The sequence below is a fragment of the Stenella coeruleoalba genome (assembly GCF_951394435.1).
Source record: "Stenella coeruleoalba genome assembly, contig: scaffold_80, whole genome shotgun sequence".
Taxonomy (NCBI): domain Eukaryota; kingdom Metazoa; phylum Chordata; class Mammalia; order Artiodactyla; family Delphinidae; genus Stenella; species Stenella coeruleoalba.
In genome coordinates this window covers 1,357,297-1,381,270 of record NW_027646004.1, presented here as the reverse complement: position 1 = coordinate 1,381,270, position 23,974 = coordinate 1,357,297, and the positions used below count along the sequence as shown (strand labels likewise).

The following is a 23,974-nucleotide window of genomic DNA, read 5'->3' as shown; positions in this document are numbered from 1 at the left end:
ACTCACCTTTACCCTTAAGCAAGCATAAGTTGGTTTTCTAAATTTGAGACCCTGTTCTGTTCTGTAATTCATTTCCTGTGTAGCCAAGTTTACATTCCGTGTATTACTGATATCTTATGATGTTTCTTTTTCTGTGTGACTTACTTCAGTTAGAATCATCATACCTGAATCCACTCATTGTGCTGCTAAGGGCCTGATGACACAGAATTCATTGCTGAGTGATATTGCTTTGTAAGTAAATACCACAACTTCTTTATCCATTTTTCACTTTCTGTGATGTTGAACTTGTACTGTAAACGAGGTTCTTGTAAACAGAGCCGTTCCAAACTTTGGGGTGGCTGTGTCTTTTTTATTTTAATTTCCCTAAGCTATAGGACCATAAGGGGAAGTGCCCTAGGTTCTGTTGCTTTGTTTTTTAGATGTTTCAGGAAACACCATACACTTCTCCCGAGTGGTTGTTGGCAATTTACATCCCGCCCATCAGCATAACAAGGCTCCCAGTTCTCCATGGCCTGTCCTGCCTTTCTGGATTTTACACTTTTTTCAGATGGCCCTTTTGACCGGGGGGAAGTGAGACTTCATTGTAGTGCAGATTTCCTTTGCAAGCTTGCTTGGTTGGCCAAAAAGGGCGTATGCGTTTTTTCCTGAATATATTCAGGAAAAAACGCATACGCCCTTTTTGGCCAAGTGCATCATTGTGGACGTTCTGCCTCTTTTCCTATGCTTTCAATGCAATTCCAGTCTACCTCCTGAAATCGGTTTCCTGCAATTCTGCCCCGCTTTCAAGTCCTCTTGGCAGCCTTACTTCAGTCTATTTTTGGACGATAGCTGTCATTTATAACTCTGCAGGTTTGTGAATTACAGTGCCCCTGAGCTCCTTTCTTCAACTCGCTTTCTTTTGAGCTGGCCGCAACACCGCAGGATGGCTTCAGGCCCTAATCTGGTTCCGGTACGGCACGCTGAGCCTTTGGTTATTTCCTCTTCCTGGTGGGAAATGAGAGTTAAATTTGCCCGTCCAGACACCTCCAGCTAGCCTCTCATTGGTTCTCGCTATTCCTGTTCATCTTCCGCAGAAATTGCAAACTGGGCCAAACAGGAGGTTAAAGGCGCTGACTCTCCAAGTGGGGAGAGTGTTAGTAAAGCGTCTGGAATGTTGCACCCGAGTACCAGGGGAGGAAAACTGAGACATATTTGAACACGTCTCCCGATCACATGGTTGATCATACTCTGGGTTCCACATGCATGTTTTAGCTGAAGGAAGAATACCTAAAACCTGGGTAGTTGAAACCCGTGGAATGGGTACCATGCAATATGACTTCAAAGGGTCTTCATTTGCTCACCGAACCTCTCGAATCCTATCACTGCTGCGTTTATGCCCCTGTACACATGCTTGATTCTCTTTCGGAGACATAGCAATCCATAGGTTTTAAGATACTTACTAGTCAGGTGCATTTTTAGGCGTTTAATATGCGGTGTTGAGTCCATTTCGTTGAGCAAGGAGTAGCTCTTGTCTATTCCATATTTGGCTTAAGGAACTTTATCTGTGCTCATTTCAATCTCTGGTTTTATGCAGCACCCCAACTCACCTTTCCCCTTAAGCAAGCATAAGTTGGTTTTCTAAATTTGAGACCCTGTTCTGTTCTGTAATTCAGTTCCTGTGTAGCCAAGTTTACATTCCGTGTATTACTGATATCTTATGATGTTTCTTTTTCTGTGTGACTTATTTCAGTTAGAATCATCATACCTGAATCCACTCATTGTGTTGCTAAGGGCCTGATGACACAGATTTCATTGCTGAGTGATATTGCTTTTTAAGTAAATACCACAACTTCTTTATCCATTTTTCACTTTCTGCGATGTTGAACTTGTACTGTAAACGAGGTTCTTGTAAACAGAGCCGTTCCAAACTTTGGGGTGGCTGTGTCTTTTTGATTTTAAATTCCCTAAGCTATAGGACCATAAGTGGAAGTGCCCTAGGCTCTGTTGCTTTGTTTTTTAGATGTTTCAGGAAACACCATACACTTCTCCCGAGTGGTTGTTGGCAATTTACATCCCGCCCATCAGCATAACAAGGCTCCCAGTTCTCCATGGCCTGTCCTGTCTTTCTGGATTTTACACTTTTTTCAGATGGCCCTTTTGACCGGGGGGTAGTGAGACTTCATTGTAGTGCAGATTTCCTTTGCAAGCTTGCTTGGTTGGCCAAAAAGGGCGTATGCGTTTTTTCCTGAATATATTCAGGAAAAAACGCATACGCCCTTTTTGGCCAAGTGCATCATTGTGGACGTTCTGCCTCTTTTCCTATGCTTTCAATGCAATTCCAGTCTACCTCCTGAAATCGGTTTCCTGCAATGCTGCCCCGCTTTCAAGTCCTCTTGGCAGCCTTACTTCAGTCTATTTTTTGACGATAGCTGTCATTTATAAATCTGCAGGTTTGTGAATTACAGTGCCCCTGAGCTCCTTTCTTCAACTCACTTTCTTGTGACCTGGCCGCAACACCGCAGGATGGCTTCAGGCCCTAATCTGGTTCTGGCACGGCACGCTGAGCCTTTGGTTAATTCCTCTTCCTGGTGGGAAATGAGAGTTAAATTTGCCCGTCCAGACACCTCCAGCTAGTCTCTCATTGGTTCTCGCTATTCCTGTTCATCTTCCGCAGAAATTGCAAACTGGGCCAAACAGGAGGTTAAAGGGACTGACTCTCCAAGTCAGGAGAGTGTTAGTAAAGCGTCTGGAATGTTGCACCCGAGTACCAGGGGAGGAAAACTGAGACATATTTGAACACGTCTCCCGATCACATGGTTGATCATACTCTGGGTTCCACATGCATGTTTTAGCTGAAGGAAGAATACCTTAAACCTGGGTAGTTGAAACCCGTGGAATGGGTACCATGCAATATGACTTCAAAGGGTCTTCATTTGCTCACCGAACCTCTCGAATCCTATCACTGCTGCGTTTATGCCCCTGTACACATGCTTGATTCTCTTTCGGAGACATAGCAATCCATAGGTTTTAAGATGCTTACTAGTCAGGTACATTCTTTGGCGTTTAATATGGGGTGTTGAGTCCATTTCGTTGAGCAAGGAGTAGCTCTTGTCTATTCCATATTTGGCTTAAGGAACTTTATCTGTGCTCATTTCAATCTCTGGTTTTATGCAGCACCCCAACTCACCTTTCCCCTTAAGCAAGCATAAGTTGGTTTTCTAAATTTGAGACCCTGTTCTGTTTTGGAATGCAGTTCCTGTGTAGCCAAGTTTACATTCCGTGTATTACTGATATCTTATGATGTTTCTTTTTCTGTGTGACTTATTTCAGTTAGAATCATCGTACCTGAATCCACTCATTATGCTGCTACGGGCCTGATGACATAGATTTCATTGCTGAGTGATACTGGATTGTACGTAAGTACCACAAGTTCTTTATCCATTTTTCACTTTCTGTGATATTGAACTTGTACGGTAAACGAGGTTCTTGTAAACGGAGGCGTCCCAAACTTTGGGGTGGCTGTGTCTTTTTGATTTTAATTTCCCTAAGCTATAGGACCATAAGTGGAAGTGCCCTAGGCTCTGTTGCTTTGTTTTTTAGATGTTTCAGGAAACACCATACACTTCTCCCCAGTGGTTGTTGGCAATTTACATCCCGCCCATCAGCATAACAAGGCTCCCAGTTCTCCATGGCCTGTCCTGCCTTTCTGGATTTTACACTTTTTTCAGATGGCCCTTTTGACCGGGGGGGAAGTGAGACTTCATTGTAGTGCAGATTTCCTTTGCAAGCTTGCTTGGTTGGCCAAAAAGGGCGTATGCGTTTTTTCCTGAATATATTCAGGAAAAAACGCATACGCCCTTTTTGGCCAAGTGCATCATTGTGGACGTTCTGCCTCTTTTCCTATGCTTTCAATGCAATTCCAGTCTACCTCCTGAAATCGGTTTCCTGCAATTCTGCCCGGCTTTCAAGTCCTCTTGGCAGCCTTACTTCAGTCTATTTTTGGACGATAGCTGTCATTTATAACTCTGCAGGTTTGTGAATTACAGTGCCCCTGAGCTCCTTTCTTCAACTCGCTTTCTTGTGACCTGGCCGCAACACCGCAGGATGTCTTCAGGCCCTAATCTGGTTCTGGCACGGCTGCTGAGCCTTTGGTTAATTCCTCTTCCTGGTGGGAAATGAGAGTTAAATTTGCCCATCCAGACACCTCCATGTAGTCTCTCATTGATTCTCGCTATTCCTGTTCATCTTCCGCAGAAATTGCAAACTGGGCCTAACATGAGGTTAAAGGGACTGACTCTCCAAGTGGGGAGAGTGTTAGTAAGCGTCTGGAATGTTGCACCCGAGTACCAGGGTACGAAAACTGAGACATATTTGAACACGTCTCCCGATCACATGGTTGATCATACTCTAGGTTCCACATGCATGTTTAGCTGAAGGAAGAATACCTTAAACCTGGGTAGTTGAAACCCGTGGAATGGGTACCATGCAATATGACTTCAAAGGGTCTTCATTTGCTCACCGAACCTCTCCAATCCTATCACTGCTGCGTTTATGCCCCTGTACACATGCTTGATTCTCTTTCGGAGACATAGCAATCCATAGGTTTTAAGATACTTACTAGTCAGGTACATTCTTAGGCGTTTAATATGCGATGTTGAGTGCATTTCGTTGAGCAAGGAGTAGCTCTTGTCTATTCCATATTTGACTTAAGGAACTTTATCTGTGCTCATTTCAATCTCTGGTTTTATGCAGCACCCCAACTCACCTTTCCCCTTAAGCAAGCATAAGTTGGTTTTCTAAATTTGAGACCCTGTTCTGTTCTGTAATTCATTTCCTGTGTAGCCAAGTTTACATTCCGTGTATTACTGATATCTTATGATGTTTCTTTTTCTGTGTGACTTACTTCAGTTAGAATCATCATACCTGAATCCACTCATTGTGCTGCTAAGGGCCTGATGACACAGATTTCATTGCTGAGTGATATTGCTTTGTAAGTAAATACCACAACTTCTTTATCCATTTTTCACTTTCTGTGATGTTGAACTTGTACTGTAAACGAGGTTCTTGTAAACAGAGCCGTTCCAAACTTTGGGGTGGCTGTGTCTTTTTGATTTTAATTTCCCTAAGCTATAGGACCATAAGGGGAAGTGCCCTAGGTTCTGTTGCTTTGTTTTTTAGATGTTTCAGGAAACACCATACACTTCTCCCGAGTGGTTGTTGGCAATTTACATCCCGCCCATCAGCATAACAAGGCTCCCAGTTCTCCATGGCCTGTCCTGCCTTTCTGGATTTTACACTTTTTTCAGATGGCCCTTTTGACCGGGGGGAAGTGAGACTTCATTGTAGTGCAGATTTCCTTTGCAAGCTTGCTTGGTTGGCCAAAAAGGGCGTATGCGTTTTTTCCTGAATATATTCAGGAAAAAACGCATACGCCCTTTTTGTCCAAGTGCATCATTGTGGACGTTCTGCCTCTTTTCCTATGCTTTCAATGCAATTCCAGTCTACCTCCTGAAATCGGTTTCCTGCAATTCTGCCCCGCTTTCAAGTCCTCTTGGCAGCCTTACTTCAGTCTATTTTTGGACGATAGCTGTCATTTATAACTCTGCAGGTTTGTGAATTACAGTGCCCCTGAGGTCCTTTCTTCAACTCGCTTTCTTTTGAGCTGGCCGCAACACCGCAGGATGGCTTCAGGCCCTAATCTGGTTCCGGTACGGCACGCTGACCCTTTGGTTATTTCCTCTTCCTGGTGGGAAATGAGAGTTAAATTTGCCCGTCCAGACACCTCCAGCTAGCCTCTCATTGGTTCTCGCTATTCCTGTTCATCTTCCGCAGAAATTGCAAACTGGGCCAAACAGGAGGTTAAAGGCGCTGACTCTCCAAGTGGGGAGAGTGTTAGTAAAGCGTCTGGAATGTTGCACCCGAGTACCAGGGGAGGAAAACTGAGACATATTTGAACACGTCTCCCGATCACATGGTTGATCATACTCTGGGTTCCACATGCATGTTTTAGCTGAAGGAAGAATACCTAAAACCTGGGTAGTTGAAACCCGTGGAATGGGTACCATGCAATATGACTTCAAAGGGTCTTCATTTGCTCACCGAACCTCTCGAATCCTATCACTGCTGCGTTTATGCCCCTGTACACATGCTTGATTCTCTTTCGGAGACATAGCAATCCATAGGTTTTAAGATACTTACTAGTCAGGTGCATTCTTAGGCGTTTAATATGCGGTGTTGAGTCCATTTCGTTGAGCAAGGAGTAGCTCTTGTCTATTCCATATTTGGCTTAAGGAACTTTATCTGTGCTCATTTCAATCTCTGGTTTTATGCAGCACCCCAACTCACCTTTCCCCTTAAGCAAGCATAAGTTGGTTTTCTAAATTTGAGACCCTGTTCTGTTCTGTAATTCAGTTCCTGTGTAGCCAAGTTTACATTCCGTGTATTACTGATATCTTATGATGTTTCTTTTTCTGTGTGACTTATTTCAGTTAGAATCATCATACCTGAATCCACTCATTGTGTTGCTAAGGGCCTGATGACACAGATTTCATTGCTGAGTGATATTGCTTTTTAAGTAAATACCACAACTTCTTTATCCATTTTTCACTTTCTGCGATGTTGAACTTGTACTGTAAACGAGGTTCTTGTAAACAGAGCCGTTCCAAACTTTGGGGTGGCTGTGTCTTTTTGATTTTAAATTCCCTAAGCTATAGGACCATAAGTGGAAGTGCCCTAGGCTCTGTTGCTTTGTTTTTTAGATGTTTCAGGAAACACCATACACTTCTCCCGAGTGGTTGTTGGCAATTTACATCCCGCCCATCAGCATAACAAGGCTCCCAGTTCTCCATGGCCTGTCCTGTCTTTCTGGATTTTACACTTTTTTCAGATGGCCCTTTTGACCGGGGGGTAGTGAGACTTCATTGTAGTGCAGATTTCCTTTGCAAGCTTGCTTGGTTGGCCAAAAAGGGCGTATGCGTTTTTTCCTGAATATATTCAGGAAAAAACGCATACGCCCTTTTTGGCCAAGTGCATCATTGTGGACGTTCTGCCTCTTTTCCTATGCTTTCAATGCAATTCCAGTCTACCTCCTGAAATCGGTTTCCTGCAATGCTGCCCCGCTTTCAAGTCCTCTTGGCAGCCTTACTTCAGTCTATTTTTGGACGATAGCTGTCATTTATAAATCTGCAGGTTTGTGAATTACAGTGCCCCTGAGCTCCTTTCTTCAACTCACTTTCTTGTGACCTGGCCGCAACACCGCAGGATGGCTTCAGGCCCTAATCTGGTTCTGGCACGGCACGCTGAGCCTTTGGTTAATTCCTCTTCCTGGTGGGAAATGAGAGTTAAATTTGCCCGTCCAGACACCTCCAGCTAGTCTCTCATTGGTTCTCGCTATTCCTGTTCATCTTCCGCAGAAATTGCAAACTGGGCCAAACAGGAGGTTAAAGGGACTGACTCTCCAAGTCAGGAGAGTGTTAGTAAAGCGTCTGGAATGTTGCACCCGAGTACCAGGGGAGGAAAACTGAGACATATTTGAACACGTCTCCCGATCACATGGTTGATCATACTCTGGGTTCCACATGCATGTTTTAGCTGAAGGAAGAATACCTTAAACCTGGGTAGTTGAAACCCGTGGAATGGGTACCATGCAATATGACTTCAAAGGGTCTTCATTTGCTCACCGAACCTCTCCAATCCTATCACTGCTGCGTTTATGCCCCTGTACACATGCTTGATTCTCTTTCGGAGACATAGCAATCCATAGGTTTTAAGATGCTTACTAGTCAGGTACATTCTTTGGCGTTTAATATGGGGTGTTGAGTCCATTTCGTTGAGCAAGGAGTAGCTCTTGTCTATTCCATATTTGGCTTAAGGAACTTTATCTGTGCTCATTTCAATCTCTGGTTTTATGCAGCACCCCAACTCACCTTTCCCCTTAAGCAAGCATAAGTTGGTTTTCTAAATTTGAGACCCTGTTCTGTTTTGGAATGCAGTTCCTGTGTAGCCAAGTTTACATTCCGTGTATTACTGATATCTTATGATGTTTCTTTTTCTGTGTGACTTATTTCAGTTAGAATCATCGTACCTGAATCCACTCATTATGCTGCTACGGGCCTGATGACATAGATTTCATTGCTGAGTGATACTGGATTGTACGTAAGTACCACAAGTTCTTTATCCATTTTTCACTTTCTGTGATATTGAACTTGTACGGTAAACGAGGTTCTTGTAAACGGAGGCATCCCAAACTTTGGGGTGGCTGTGTCTTTTTGATTTTAATTTCCCTAAGCTATAGGACCATAAGTGGAAGTGCCCTAGACTCTGTTGCTTTGTTTTTTAGATGTTTCAGGAAACACCATACACTTCTCCCCAGTGGTTGTTGGCAATTTACATCCCGCCCATCAGCATAACAAGGCTCCCAGTTCTCCATGGCCTGTCCTGCCTTTCTGGATTTTACACTTTTTTCAGATGGCCCTTTTGACCGGGGGGGAAGTGAGACTTCATTGTAGTGCAGATTTCCTTTGCAAGCTTGCTTGGTTGGCCAAAAAGGGCGTATGCGTTTTTTCCTGAATATATTCAGGAAAAAACGCATACGCCCTTTTTGGCCAAGTGCATCATTGTGGACGTTCTGCCTCTTTTCCTATGCTTTCAATGCAATTCCAGTCTACCTCCTGAAATCGGTTTCCTGCAATTCTGCCCGGCTTTCAAGTCCTCTTGGCAGCCTTACTTCAGTCTATTTTTGGACGATAGCTGTCATTTATAACTCTGCAGGTTTGTGAATTACAGTGCCCCTGAGCTCCTTTCTTCAACTCGCTTTCTTGTGACCTGGCCGCAACACCGCAGGATGTCTTCAGGCCCTAATCTGGTTCTGGCACCGCTGCTGAGCCTTTGGTTAATTCCTCTTCCTGGTGGGAAATGAGAGTTAAATTTGCCCATCCAGACACCTCCATGTAGTCTCTCATTGATTCTCGCTATTCCTGTTCATCTTCCGCAGAAATTGCAAACTGGGCCTAACATGAGGTTAAAGGGACTGACTCTCCAAGTGGGGAGAGTGTTAGTAAGCGTCTGGAATGTTGCACCCGAGTACCAGGGTACGAAAACTGAGACATATTTGAACACGTCTCCCGATCACATGGTTGATCATACTCTAGGTTCCACATGCATGTTTAGCTGAAGGAAGAATACCTTAAACCTGGGTAGTTGAAACCCGTGGAATGGGTACCATGCAATATGACTTCAAAGGGTCTTCATTTGCTCACCGAACCTCTCCAATCCTATCACTGCTGCGTTTATGCCCCTGTACACATGCTTGATTCTCTTTCGGAGACATAGCAATCCATAGGTTTTAAGATACTTACTAGTCAGGTACATTCTTAGGCGTTTAATATGCGATGTTGAGTGCATTTCGTTGAGCAAGGAGTAGCTCTTGTCTATTCCATATTTGACTTAAGGAACTTTATCTGTGCTCATTTCAATCTCTGGTTTTATGCAGCACCCCAACTCACCTTTCCCCTTAAGCAAGCATAAGTTGGTTTTCTAAATTTGAGACCCTGTTCTGTTCTGTAATTCATTTCCTGTGTAGCCAAGTTTACATTCCGTGTATTACTGATATCTTATGATGTTTCTTTTTCTGTGTGACTTACTTCAGTTAGAATCATCATACCTGAATCCACTCATTGTGCTGCTAAGGGCCTGATGACACAGATTTCATTGCTGAGTGATATTGCTTTGTAAGTAAATACCACAACTTCTTTATCCATTTTTCACTTTCTGTGATGTTGAACTTGTACTGTAAACGAGGTTCTTGTAAACAGAGCCGTTCCAAACTTTGGGGTGGCTGTGTCTTTTTGATTTTAATTTCCCTAAGCTATAGGACCATAAGGGGAAGTGCCCTAGGTTCTGTTGCTTTGTTTTTTAGATGTTTCAGGAAACACCATACACTTCTCCCGAGTGGTTGTTGGCAATTTACATCCCGCCCATCAGCATAACAAGGCTCCCAGTTCTCCATGGCCTGTCCTGCCTTTCTGGATTTTACACTTTTTTCAGATGGCCCTTTTGACCGGGGGGAAGTGAGACTTCATTGTAGTGCAGATTTCCTTTGCAAGCTTGCTTGGTTGGCCAAAAAGGGCGTATGCGTTTTTTCCTGAATATATTCAGGAAAAAACGCATACGCCCTTTTTGTCCAAGTGCATCATTGTGGACGTTCTGCCTCTTTTCCTATGCTTTCAATGCAATTCCAGTCTACCTCCTGAAATCGGTTTCCTGCAATTCTGCCCCGCTTTCAAGTCCTCTTGGCAGCCTTACTTCAGTCTATTTTTGGACGATAGCTGTCATTTATAACTATGCAGGTTTGTGAATTTCAGTGCCCCTGAGCTCCTTTCTTCAACTTGCTTTCTTCTGAGCTGGCCGCAACACCGCAGGATGGCTTCAGGCCCTAATCTGGTTCCGGCATGGCACACTGAGCCTTTGGTTAATTCCTCTTCCTGGTGGGAAATGAGAGTTAAATTTGCCCGTCCAGACACCTCCAGCTAGTCTCTCATTGGTTCTCGCTATTCCTGTTCATCTTCCGCAGAAATTGCAAACTGGGCCAAGCAGGAGGTTAAAGGCGCTGACTCTCCAAGTGGGGAGAGTGTTAGTAAAGCGTCTGGAATGTTGCACCCGAGTACCAGGGGAGGAAAACTGAGACATATTTGAACACGTCTCCCGTTCACATGGTTGATCATACTTGGGTTCCACATGCATGTTTTAGCTGAAGGAAGAATACCTTAAACCTGGAGAGTTGAGACCCGTGAAATGGGTACCATGCAACATGACTTCAAAGGGTCTTCATTTGCTCACCGAACCTCTCCAATCCTATCACTGCTGCGTTTATGCCCCTGTACACATGCTTGATTCTCTTTTGGAGACATAGCAATCCATAGGTTTTACGATACTTACTAGTCAGGTGCATTCTTAGGCGTTTAATATGCGGTGTTGAGTCCATTTCGTTGAGCAAGGAGTAGCTCTTGTCTATTCCATATTTGACTTAAGGAACTTTATCTGTGCTCATTTCAATCTCTGGTTTTATGCAGCACCCCAACTCACCTTTACCCTTAAGCAAGCATAAGTTGGTTTTCTAAATTTGAGACCCTGTTCTGTTCTGTAATTCAGTTCCTGTGTAGCCAAGTTTACATTCCGTGTATTACTGATATCTTATGATGTTTCTTTTTCTGTGTGACTTATTTCAGTTAGAATCATCATACCTAAATCCACTCATTGTGATGCTAAGGGCCTGATGACATAGATTTCATTGCTGAGTGATATTGCTTTGTAAGTAAATACCACAACTTCTTTATCCATTTTTCACTTTCTGCGATGTTGAACTTGTACTGTAAACGAGGTTCTTGTAAACAGAGGCGTCCCAAACTTTGGGGTGGCTGTGTCTTTTTGATTTTAATTTCCCTAAGCTATAGGACCATAAGTGGAAGTGCCCTAGGCTCTGTTGCTTTGTTTTTTAGATGTTTCAGGAAACACCATACACTTCTCCCGAGTGTCTGTTGGCAATTTACATCCCGCCCATCAGCATAACAAGGCTCCCAGTTCTCCATGGCCTGTCCTGCCTTTCTGGATTTTACACTTTATTCAGATGGCCCTTTTGACCGGGGGGAAGTGAGACTTCATTGTAGTGCAGATTTCCTTTGCAAGCTTGCTTGGTTGGCCAAAAAGGGCGTATGCGTTTTTTCCTGAATATATTCAGGAAAAAACGCATACGCCCTTTTTGGCCAAGTGCATCATTGTGGACGTTCTGCCTCTTTTCCTATGCTTTCAATGCAATTCCAGTCTACCTCCTGAAATCGGTTTCCTGCAATTCTGCCCCGCTTTCAAGTCCTCTTGGCAGCCTTACTTCAGTCTATTTTTGGACGATAGCTGTCATTTATAACTCTACAGGTTTGTGAATTACAGTGCCCCTGAGCTCCTTTCTTCAACTCGGTTTCTTTTGAGCTGGCCGCAACACCGCAGGATGGCTTCAGGCCCTAATCTGGTTTCGGTATGGCACGCTGAGCCTTTGGTTATTTCCTCTTCCTGTTGGGAAATGAGAGTTAAATTTGCCCGTCCAGACACCTCCAGCTAGCCTCTCATTGGTTCTCGCTATTCCTGTTCATCTTCCGCAGAAATTGCAAACTGTGCCAAACAGGAGGTTAAAGGCGCTGACTCTCCAAGTGGGGAGAGTGTTAGTAAAGCGTCTGGAATGTTGCACCCGAGTACCAGGGGAGGAAAACTGAGACATATTTGAACACATCTCCCGATCACATGGTTGATCATACTCTGGGTTCCACATGCATGTTTTAGCTGAAGGAAGAATACCTAAAACCTGGGTAGTTGAAACCCGTGGAATGGGTACCATGCAATATGACTTCAAAGGGTCTTCATTTGCTCACCGAACCTCTCCAATCCTATCACTGCTGCGTTTATGCCCCTGTACACATGCTTGTTTCTCTTTCGGAGACATAGCAATCCATAGGTTTTAAGATACTTACTAGTCAGGTACATTCTTAGGCGTTTAATATGCGGTGTTGAGTCCATTTCGTTGAGCAAGGAGTAGCTCTTGTCTATTCCATATTTGGCTTAAGGAACTTTATCTGTGCTCATTTCAATCTCTGGTTTTATGCAGCAACCCAACTCACCTTTCCCCTTAAGCAAGCATAAGTTGGTTTTCTAAATTTGAGAACCTGTTCTGTTTTGGAATTCAGTTCCTGTGTAGCCAAGTTTACATTCCGTGTATTAGTGATATCTTATGATGTTTCTTTTTCTGTGTGAAGTATTTCAGTTAGAATCATCGTACCTGAATCTACTCATTATGCTGCTACGGGCCTGATGACATAGATTTCATTGCTGAGTGATACTGCATTGTACGTAAGTACCACAAGTTCTTTATCAATTTTTCACTTTCTGCGATGTTGATTTTGTACTGTAAACGAGGTTCTTGTAAACAGAGCCGTTCCAAACTTTGGGGTGGCTGTGTCTTTTTGATTTTAATTTCCCTAAGCTATAGGACCATAAGTGGCAGTGCCCTAGGCTCTGTTGCTTTGTTTTTTAGATGTTTCAGGAAACACCATACACTTCTCCCAAGTGTCTGTTGGCAATTTACATCCCGCCCATCAGCATAACAAGGCTCCCAGTTCTCAATGGCCTGTTGCCTTTCTGGATTTTACACTTTTTTCAGATGGCCCTTTTGACCGAGGGGAAGTGAGACTTCATTGTAGTGCAGATTTCCTTTGCAAGCTTGCTTGGTTGACCAAAAAGGGCGTATGCGTTTTTTCCTGAATATATTCAGGAAAAAACGCATACGCCCTTTTTGGCCAAGTGCATCATTGTGGACGTTCTGCCTCTTTTCCTATGCTTTCAATGCAATTCCAGTCTACCTCCTGAAATCGGTTTCCTGCAATTCTGCCCCGCTTTCAAGTCCTCTTGGCAGCCTTACTTCAGTCTATTTTTGGACGATAGCTGTCATTTATAACTCTGCAGGTTTGTGAATTACAGTGCCCCTGAGCTCCTTTCTTCAACTCGCTTTCTTGTGACCTGGCCGCAACACCACAGGATGGCTTCAGGCCCTAATCTGGTTCCGGTATGGCATGCTGAGCCTTTGGTTATTTCCTCTTCCTGTTGGGAAATGAGAGTTAAATTTGCCCGTCCAGACACCTCCAGCTAGCCTCTCATTGGTTCTCGCTATTCCTGTTCATCTTCCGCAGAAATTGCAAACTGGGCCAAACAGGAGGTTAAAGGCGCTGACTCTCCAAGTGGGGAGAGTGTTAGTAAAGCGTCTGGAATGTTGCACCCGAGTACCAGGGGAGGAAAACTGAGACATATTTGAACACGTCTCCCGTTCACATGGTTGATCATACTCTAGGTTCCAAATGCATGTTTTAGCTGAAGGAAGAATACCTTAAACCTGGACAGTTGAGACCCGTGTAATGGGTACCATGCAATATGACTTCAAAGGGTCTTCATTTGATCACCGAACCTCTCCAATCCTATCACTGCTGCGTTTATTCCCCTGTACACACGCTTGATTCTCTTTTGGAGACATAGCAATCCATAGGTTTTAAGATACTTACTAGTCAGGTACATTCTTAGGGGTTTAATATGGGGTTTTGAGTCCATTTCGTTGAGCAAGGAGTAGCCCTTGTCTATTCCATATTTGGCTTAAGGAACTTTATCTGTGCTCATTTCAATCTCTGGTTTTATGCAGCACCCCAACTCACATTTCCCCTTAAGCAAGCATAAGTTGGTTTTCTAAATTTGAGACCCTGTTCTGTTTTGGAATGCAGTTCCTGTGTAGCCAAGTTTACATTCCGTGTATTAGTGATATCTTATGATGTTTCTTTTTCTGTGTGACTTATTTCAGTTAGAATCATCGTACCTGAATCCACTCATTATGCTGCTACGGGCCTGATGACATAGATTTCATTGCTGAGTGATACTGCATTGTACGTAAGTACCACAAGTTCTTTATCCATTTTTCACGTTCTGCGATGTTGAACTTGTACTGTAAACGAGGTTCTTGTAAACAGAGGCGTCCCAAACTTTGGGGTGGCTGTGTCTTTTTGATTTTAATTTCCCTAAGCTATAGGACCATAAGTGGAAGTGCCCTAGGCTCTGTTGCTTTGTTTTTTAGATGTTTCAGGAAACACCATACAATTCTCCTGAGTGTCTGTTGGCAATTTACATCCCGCCCATCAGCATAACAAGGCTCCCAGTTCTCCATGGCCTGTCCTGCCTTTCTGGATTTTACACTTTTTTCAGATGGCCCTTTTGACCGGGGGGAAGTGAGACTTCATTGTAGTGCAGATTTCCTTTGCAAGCTTGCTTGGTTGGCCAAAAAGGGCGTATGCGTTTTTTCCTGAATATATTCAGGAAAAAACGCATACGCCCTTTTTGGCCAAGTGCATCATTGTGGACGTTCTGCCTCTTTTCCTATGCTTTCAATGCAATTCCAGTCTACCTCCTGAAATCGGTTTCCTGCAATTCTGCCCCGCTTTCAAGTCCTCTTGGCAGCCTTACTTCAGTCTATTTTTGGACGATAGCTGTCATTTATAACTCTGCAGGTTTGTGAATTACAGTGCCCCTGAGCTCCTTTCTTCAACTCGCTTTCTTGTGACCTGGCCGCAACACCGCAAGATGGCTTCAAGCCCTAATCTGGTTCCGGGACGGCACGCTGAGCCTTTGGTTATTTCCTCTTCCTGGTGGGAAATGAGAGTTAAATTTGCCCGTCCAGACACCTCCAGCTAGTCTCTCATTGGTTCTCGCTATTTCTGTTCATCTTCCGCAGAAATTGCAAACTGGGCCAAACAGGAGGTTAAAGGCGCTGACTCTCCAAGTGGGGAGAGTGTTAGTAAAGCGTCTGGAATGTTGCACCCGAGTACCAGGGGAGGAAAACTGAGACATATTTGAACACGTCTCCCATTCACATGGTTGATCATACTTGGGTTCCACATGCATGTTTTAGCTGAAGGAAGAATACCTTAAACCTGGAGAGTTAAGACCCGTGTAATGGGTACCATGCAATATGACTTCAAAGGGTCTTCATTTGCTCACCGAACCTCTCCAATCCTATCACTGCTGCGTTTATGCCCCTGTACACATGCTTGATTCTCTTTCGGAGACATAGCAATCCATAGGTTTTAAGATACTTACTAGTCAGGTACATTCTTAGGCGTTTAATATGTGGTGTTGAGTCCATTTCGTTGAACAAGGAGTAGCTCTTGTCTACTCCATATTTGACTTAAGGAACTTTATCTGTGCTCATTTCAATCTCTGGTTTTATGCAGCACCCCAACTCACCTTTAGCCTTAAGCAAGCATAAGTTGGTTTTCTAAATTTGAGACCCTGTTCTGTTCTGTAATTCATTTCCTGTGTAGCCAAGTTTACATTCCGTGTATTACTAATATCTTATGATGTTTCTTTTTCTTTGTGACTTACTTCAGTTAGAATCATCATACCTGAATCCACTCATTGTGTTGCTAAGGGCCTGATGACACAGATTTCATTGCTGAGTGATATTGCTTTGTAAGTAAATACCACAACTTCTTTATCCATTTTTCACTTTCTGCGATGTTGAACTTGTACTGTAAACGAGGTTCTTGTAAACAGAGCCGTTCCAAACTTTGGGGTGGCTGTGTCTTTTTGATTTTAATTTCCCTAAGCTATAGGATCATAAGTGGAAGTGCCCTAGGTTCTGTTGCTTTGTTTTTTAGATGTTTCAGGAAACACCATACACTTCTCCCGAGTGTCTGTTGGCAATTTACATCCCGCCCATCAGCATAACAAGGCTCCCAGTTCTCAATGGCCTGTTGCCTTTCTGGATTTTACACTTTTTTCAGATGGCCCTTTTGACCGGGGGGAAGTGAGACTTCATTGTAGTGCAGATTTCCTTTGCAAGCTTGCTTGGTTGGCCAAAAAGGGCGTATGCGTTTTTTCCTGAATATATTCAGGAAAAAACGCATACGCCCTTTTTGGCCAAGTGCATCATTGTGGACGTTCTGCCTCTTTTCCTATGCTTTCAATGCAATTCCAGTCAACCTCCTGAAATCGATTTCCTGCAATTCTGCCCCACTTTCAAGTCCTCTTGGCAGCCTTACTTCAGTCTATTTTTGGACGATAGCTGTCATTTATAACTCTGCAGGTTTGTGAATTACAGTGCCCCTGAGCTCCTTTCTTCAACTCGCTTTCTTGTGACCTGGCCGCAACACCGCAGGATGGCTTCAGGCCCTAATCTGGTTCCGGCCCGGCATGCTGAGCCTTTGGTTATTTCCTCTTCCTGGTGGGAAATGAGAGTTAAATTTGCCCGTCCAGACACCTCCAGCTAGTCTTCATTGGTTCTCGCTATTCCTGTTCATCTTCCGCAGAATTTGCAAACTGGGCCAAACAGGAGGTTAAAGGGACTGACTCTCCAAGTCGGGAGAGTGTTAGTAAAGCGTCTGGAATGTTGCACCCGAGTACCAGGGGAGGAAAACTGAGACATATTTGAACACGTCTCCCGATCACATGGTTGATCATACTCTAGGTTCCACATGCATGTTTTAGCTGAAGGAAGAATACCTTAAACCTGGGTAGTTGAAACCCGTGGAATGGGTACCATGAAATATGACTTCAAAGGGTCTTCATTTGCTCACCGAACCTCTCCAATCCTATCACTGCTGCGTTTATGCCCCTGTACACACGCTTGATTGTCTTTTGGAGACATAGCAATCCATAGGTTTTAAGATATTTACTAGTCAGGTACATTCTTAGGCGTTTAATATGCGGTGTTGAGTCCATTTCTTTGAGCAAGGAGTAGCTCTTGTCTATTCCATATTTGGCTTAAGGAACTTTATCTGTGCTCATTTCAATCTCTGGTTTTATGCAGCAACCCAACTCACCTTTCCCCTGAAGCAAGCATAAGTTGGTTTTCTAAATTTGAGACCCTGTTCTGTTTTGGAATGCAGTTCCTGTGTAGCCAAGTTTACATTCCGTGTATTAGTGATATCTTATGATGTTTCTTTTTCTGTGTGACTTATTTCAGTTAGAATCATCGTATCTGAATCCACTCTTTATGCTGCTACGGGCCTGATGACATAGATTTCATTGCTGACTGATACTGCATTGTACGTAAGTACCACAAGTTCTTTATCCATTTTTCACTTTCTGTGATATTGAACTTGTACGGTAAACGAGGTTCTTGTAAACGGAGGCGTCCCAAACTTTGGGGTGGCTGTGTCTTTTTGATTTTAATTTCCCTAAGCTATAGGACCATAAGTGGAAGTGCCCTAGGCTCTGTTGCTTTGTTTTTTAGATGTTTCAGGAAACACCATACACTTCTCCCGAATGGTTGTTGGCAATTTACATCCCGCCCATCAGCATAACAAGGCTCCCAGTTCTCCATGGCCTGTCCTGCCTTTCTGGATTTTACACTTTTTTCAGATGGCCCTTTTGACCGGGGGGAAGTGAGACTTCATTGTAGTGCAGATTTCCTTTGCAAGCTTGCTTGGTTGGCCAAAAAGGGCGTATGCGTTTTTTCCTGAATATATTCAGGAAAAAACGCATACGCCCTTTTGACCAAGTGCATCATTGTGGACGTTCTGCCTCTTTTCCTATGCTTTCAATGCAATTCCAGTCTACCTCCTGAAATCGGTTTCCTGCAATTCTGCCCCGCTTTCAAGTCCTCTTGGCAGCCTTACTTCAGTCTATTTTTGGACGATAGCTGTCATTTATAACTCTGCAGGTTTGTGAATTACAGTGCCCCTGAGCTCCTTTCTTCAACTCGCTTTCTTGTGACCTGGCCGCAACACCGCAGGATGGCTTCAGGCCCTAATCTGGTTCTGGCACGGCACGCTGAGCCTTTCGTTATTTCCTCTTCCTGGTGGGAAATGAGAGTTAAATTTGCCCGTCCAGACACCTCCAGCTAGTCTCTCATTGGTTATCGCTATTCCTGTTCATCTTCCGCAGAAATTGCAAACTGGGCCAAACAGGAGGTTAAAGGCGCTGACTCTCCAAGTGGGGAGAGTGTTAGTAAAGTGTCTGGAATGTTGCACCCGAGTACCAGGGGAGGAAAACTGAGACATATTTGAACACGTCTCCCGTTCACATGGTTGATCATACTTGGGTTCCACATGCATGTTTTAGCTGAAGGAAGAATACCTTAAACCTGGAGAGTTAAGACCCGTGTAATGGGTACCATGCAATATGACTTCAAAGGGTCTTCATTTACTCACCGAACCTCTCCAATCCTATCACTGCTGCGTTTATGCCCCTGTACACATGCTTGATTCTCCTTCGGAGACATAGCAATCCATAGGTTTTACGATACTTACTAGTCAGGTACATTCTTAGGCGTTTAATATGGGGTGTTGAGTCCATTTCGTTGAGCAAGGAGTAGCTCTTGTCTATTCCATATTTGACTTAAGGAACTTTATCTGTGCTCATTTCAATCTCTGGTTTCATGCAGCACCCCAACTCACCTTTACCCTTAAGCAAGCATAAGTTGGTTTTCTAAATTTGAGTCCCTGTTCTGTTCTGTAATTCAGTTCCTGTGTAGCCAAGTTTACATTCCGTGTATTACAGATATCTTATGATGTTTCTTTTTCTGTGTGACTTACTTCAGTTAGAATCATCATACCTGAATCCACTAATTGTGCTGCTAAGGGCCTGATGACACAGATTTCATTGCTGAGTGATATTGCTTTGTAAGTAAATACCACAACTTCTTTATCCATTTTTCACTTTCTGCGATGTTGAACTTGTACTGTAAACGAGGTTCTTGTAAACAGAGCCGTTCCAAACTTTGGGGTGGCTGTGTCTTTTTGATTTTAATTTCCCTAAGCTATAGGACCATAAGTGGAAGTGCCCTAGGTTCTGTTGCTTTGTTTTTTAGATGTTTCAGGAAACACCATACACTTCTCCCCAGTGGTTGTTGGCAATTTACATCCCGCCCATCAGCATAACAAGGCTCCCAGTTCTCCATGGCCTGTCCTGCCTTTCTGGATTTTACACTTTTTTCAGATGGCCCTTTTGACCGGGGGGAAGTGAGACTTCATTGTAGTGCAGATTTCCTTTGCAAGCTTGCTTGGTTGGCCAAAAAGGGCGTATGCGTTTTTTCCTGAATATATTCAGGAAAAACGCATACGCCCTTTTTGGCCAAGTGCATCATTGTGGACGTTCTGCCTCTTTTCCTATGCTTTCAATGCAATTCCAGTCTACCTCCTGAAATCGGTTTCCTGCAATTCTGCCCCGCTTTCAAGTCCTCTTGGCAGCCTTACTTCAGTCTATTTTTGGACAATAGCTGTCATTTATAACTCTGCAGGTTTGTGAATTACAGTGACCCTGAGCTCCTTTCTTCAACTCGCTTTCTTTTGAGCTGGCCGCAACACCGCAGGATGGCTTCAGGCCCTAATCTGGTTCCGGTACGGCACGCTGAGCCTTTGGTTATTTCCTCTTCCTGGTGGGAAATGAGAGTTAAATTTGCCCGTCCAGACACCTCCAGCTAGCCTCTCATTGGTTCTCGCTATTCCTGTTCATCTTCCGCAGAAATTGCAAACTGGGCCAAACAGGAGGTTAAAGGCGCTGACTCTCCAAGTGGGGAGAGTGTTAGTAAAGCGTCTGGAATGTTGCACCCGAGTACCAGGGGAGGAAAACTGAGACATATTTGAACACGTCTCCCGTTCACATGGTTGATCATACTTGGGTTCCACATGCATGTTTTAGCTGAAGGAAGAATACCTTAAACGTGGAGAGTTGAGACCCGTGTAATGGGTACCATGCAATATGACTTCAAAGGGTCTTCATTTGCTCACCGAACCTCTCCAATCCTATCACTGCTGCGTTTATGCCCCTGTACACATGCTTGATTCTCTTTCGGAGACATAGCAATCCATAGGTTTTAAGATACTTACTAGTCAGGTACATTCTTAGGCGTTTAATATGGGGTGTTGAGTCCATTTCGTTGAGAAAGGAGTAGCTCTTGTTTATTCCACATTTGACTTAAGGAACTTTATCTGTGCTCATTTCAATCTCTGGTTTTATGCAGCACCCCAACTCACCTTTACCCTTAAGCAAGCATAAGTTGGTTTTCTAAATTTGAGACCCTGTTCTGTTCTGTAATTCAGTTCCTGTGTAGCCAAGTTTACATTCCGTGTATTAATGATATCTTATGATGTTTCTTTTTCTGTGTGACTTATTTCAGTTAGAATCATCATACCTGAATCCACTCATTGTGATGCTAAGGGCCTGATGACATAGATTTCATTGCTGAGTGATACTGCATTGTACGTAAGTACCACAAGTTCTTTATCCATTTTTCACTTTCTGCGATGTTGAACTTGTACTGTAAACGAGGTTCTTGTAAACAGAGGAGTCCCAAACTTTGGGGTGGCTGTGTCTTTTTGATTTTAATTTCCCTAAGCTATAGGACCATAAGTGGAAGTGCCCTAGGCTCTGTTGCTTTGTTTTTTAGATGTTTCAGGAAACACCAAACACTTCTCCCGAGTGGTTGTTGGCAATTTACATCCCGCCCATCAGCATAACAAGGCTCCCAGTTCTCAATGGCCTGTCTTGCCTTTCTGGATTTTACACTTTATTCAGATGGCCCTTTTGACCGGGGGGAAGTGAGACTTCATTGTAGTGCAGATTTCCTTTGCAAGCTTGCTTGGTTGGCCAAAAAGGGCGTATGCGTTTTTTCCTGAATATATTCAGGAAAAAACGCATACGCCCTTTTTGGCCAAGTGCATCATTGTGGACGTTCTGCCTCTTTTCCTATGCTTTCAATGCAATTCCAGTCTACCTCCTGAAATCGGTTTCCTGCAATTCTGCCCGGCTTTCAAGTCCTCTTGGCAGCCTTACTTCAGTCTATTTTTGGACGATAGCTGTCATTTATAACTCTGCAGGTTTGTGAATTACAGTGCCCCTGAGCTCCTTTCTTCAACTCGCTTTCTTGTGACCTGGCCGCAACACCGCAGGATGGCTTCAGGCCCTAATCTGGTTCCGGCCCGGCATGCTGAGCCTTTGGTTAATTCCTCTTCCTGGTGGGAAATGAGAGTTAAATTTGCCCGTTCAGACACCTCCAGCTAGTCTCTCATTGGTTCTCGCTATTCCTGTTCATCTTCCGCAGAAATTGCAAACTGGGCCAAACAGGAGGTTAAAGGGACTGACTCTCCAAGTGGGGAGAGTGTTAGTAAAGCGTCTGGAATGTTGCACCCGAGTACCAGGGGAGGAAAACTGAGACATATTTGAACACGTCTCCCATTCACATGGTTGATCATACACTGGGTTCCACATGCATGTTTTAGCTGAAGGAAGAATACCTTAAACCTGGAGAGTTGAGACCCGTGGAATGGGTACCATGCAATATGACTTCAAAGGGTCTTCATTTGCTCACCGAACCTCTCCAATCCTATCACTGCTGCGTTCACGCCCCTGTACACACGCTTGATTGTCTTTTGGAGACATAGCAATCCATAGGTTTTAAGATATTTACTAGTCAGGTACATTCTTAGGCGTTTAATATGCGGTGTTGAGTCCATTTCGTTGAGCAAGGAGTAGCTCTTGTTTATTCCACATTTGACTTAAGGAACTTTATCTGTGCTCATTTCAATCTCTGGTTTTATGCAGCACCCCAACTCACCTTTACCCTTAAGCAAGCATAAGTTGGTTTTCTAAATTTGAGACCCTGTTCTGTTCTGTAATTCAGTTCCTGTGTAGCCAAGTTTACATTCCGTGTATTAATGATATCTTATGATGTTTCTTTTTCTGTGTGACTTATTTCAGTTAGAATCATCATACCTGAATCCACTCATTGTGATGCTAAGGGCCTGATGACATAGATTTCATTGCTAAGTGATACTGCATTGTACGTAAGTACCACAAGTTCTTTATCCATTTTTCACTTTCTGCGATGTTGAACTTGTACTGTAAACGAGGTTCTTGTAAACAGAGGCGTCCCAAACTTTGGGGTGGCTGTGTCTTTTTGATTTTAATTTCCCTAAGCTATAGGACCATAAGTGGAAGTGCCCTAGGCTCTGTTGCTTTGTTTTTTAGATGTTTCAGGAAACACCATACACTTCTCCCGAGTGTCTGTTGGCAATTTACATCCCGCCCATCAGCATAACAAGGCTCCCAGTTCTCCATGGCCTGTCTTGCCTTTCTGGATTTTACACTTTATTCAGATGGCCCTTTTGACCGGGGGGAAGTGAGACTTCATTGTAGTGCAGATTTCCTTTGCAAGCTTGCTTGGTTGGCCAAAAAGGGCGTATGCGTTTTTTCCTGAATATATTCAGGAAAAAACGCATACGCCCTTTTTGGCCAAGTGCATCATTGTGGACGTTCTGCCTCTTTTCCTATGCTTTCAATGCAATTCCAGTCTACCTCCTGAAATCGGTTTCCTGCAATTCTGCCCCACTTTCAAGTCCTCTTGGCAGCCTTACTTCAGTCTATTTTTGGACGATAGCTGTCATTTATAACTCTGCAGGTTAGTGAATTACAGTGCCCCTGAGCTCCTTTCTTCAACTCGCTTTCTTGTGACCTGGCCGCAACACCGCAGGATGGCTTCAGGCCCTAATCTGGTTCCGGCCCGGCATGCTGAGCCTTTGGTTAATTCCTTTTCCTGGTAGGAAATGAGAGTTAAATTTGCCCGTTCAGACACCTCCAGCTAGTCTCTCATTGGTTCTCGCTATTCCTGTTCATCTTCCGCAGAAATTGCAAACTGGGCCAAACAGGAGGTTAAAGGGACAGACTCTCCAAGTGGGGAGAGTGTTAGTAAAGCGTCTGGAATGTTGCACCCGAGTACCAGGGGAGGAAAACTGAGACATATTTGAACACGTCTCCCATTCACATGGTTGATCATACACTGGGTTCCACATGCATGTTTTAGCTGAAGGAAGAATACCTTAAACCTGGAGAGTTGAGACCCGTGGAATGGGTACCATGCAATATGACTTCAAAGGGTCTTCATTTGCTCACCGAACCTCTCCAATCCTATCACTGCTGCGTTATGCCCCTTTACACACGCTTGATTGTCTTTTGGAGATATAGCAATCCATAGGTTTTAAGATATTTACTAGTCTGGTACATTCTTAGGCGTTTAATATGGGGTGTTGAGTCCATTTCTTTGAGCAAGGAGTAGCTCTTGTCTATTCCATATTTGGCTTAAGGAACTTTATCTGTGCTCATTTCAATCTCTGGTTTTATGCAGCAACCCAACTCACCTTTCCCCTGAAGCAAGCATAAGTTGGTTTTCTAAATTTGAGACCCTGTTCTGTTTTTGGAATGCAGTTCCTGTGTAGCCAAGTTTACATTCCGTGTATTAGTGATATCTTATGATGTTTCTTTTTCTGTGTGACTTATTTCAGTTAGAATCATCGTACCTGAATCCACTCTTTATGCTGCTACGGGCCTGATGACATAGATTTCATTGCTGACTGATACTGCATTGTACGTAAGTACCACAAGTTCTTTATCCATTTTTCACTTTCTGTGATATTGAACTTGT

At 43.7% G+C, this 23,974-nt stretch overlaps 1 long non-coding RNA gene across 7 annotated transcripts in view; it reads left to right on the top strand.

Annotated features, from left to right (window-relative positions):
* Positions 1-23,974, top strand: part of LOC307181399 — a 1,189,503-nt gene that overhangs the window by 6,146 nt on the left and 1,159,383 nt on the right. For 5 of the 7 annotated variants that reach the window (XR_013826672.1, XR_013826673.1, XR_013826674.1 and 2 more), the window contains exons 2-3: positions 1,730-1,815; positions 6,472-6,553. This is a non-coding gene — a long non-coding RNA (uncharacterized lncRNA). Of the gene's footprint in view, positions 1-1,729; positions 1,816-6,471; positions 6,554-15,945; positions 16,027-19,100; positions 19,179-23,974 lie in introns of those variants that run through there. The other 2 variants (XR_013826677.1, XR_013826678.1) reach the window with 2 other exon arrangements.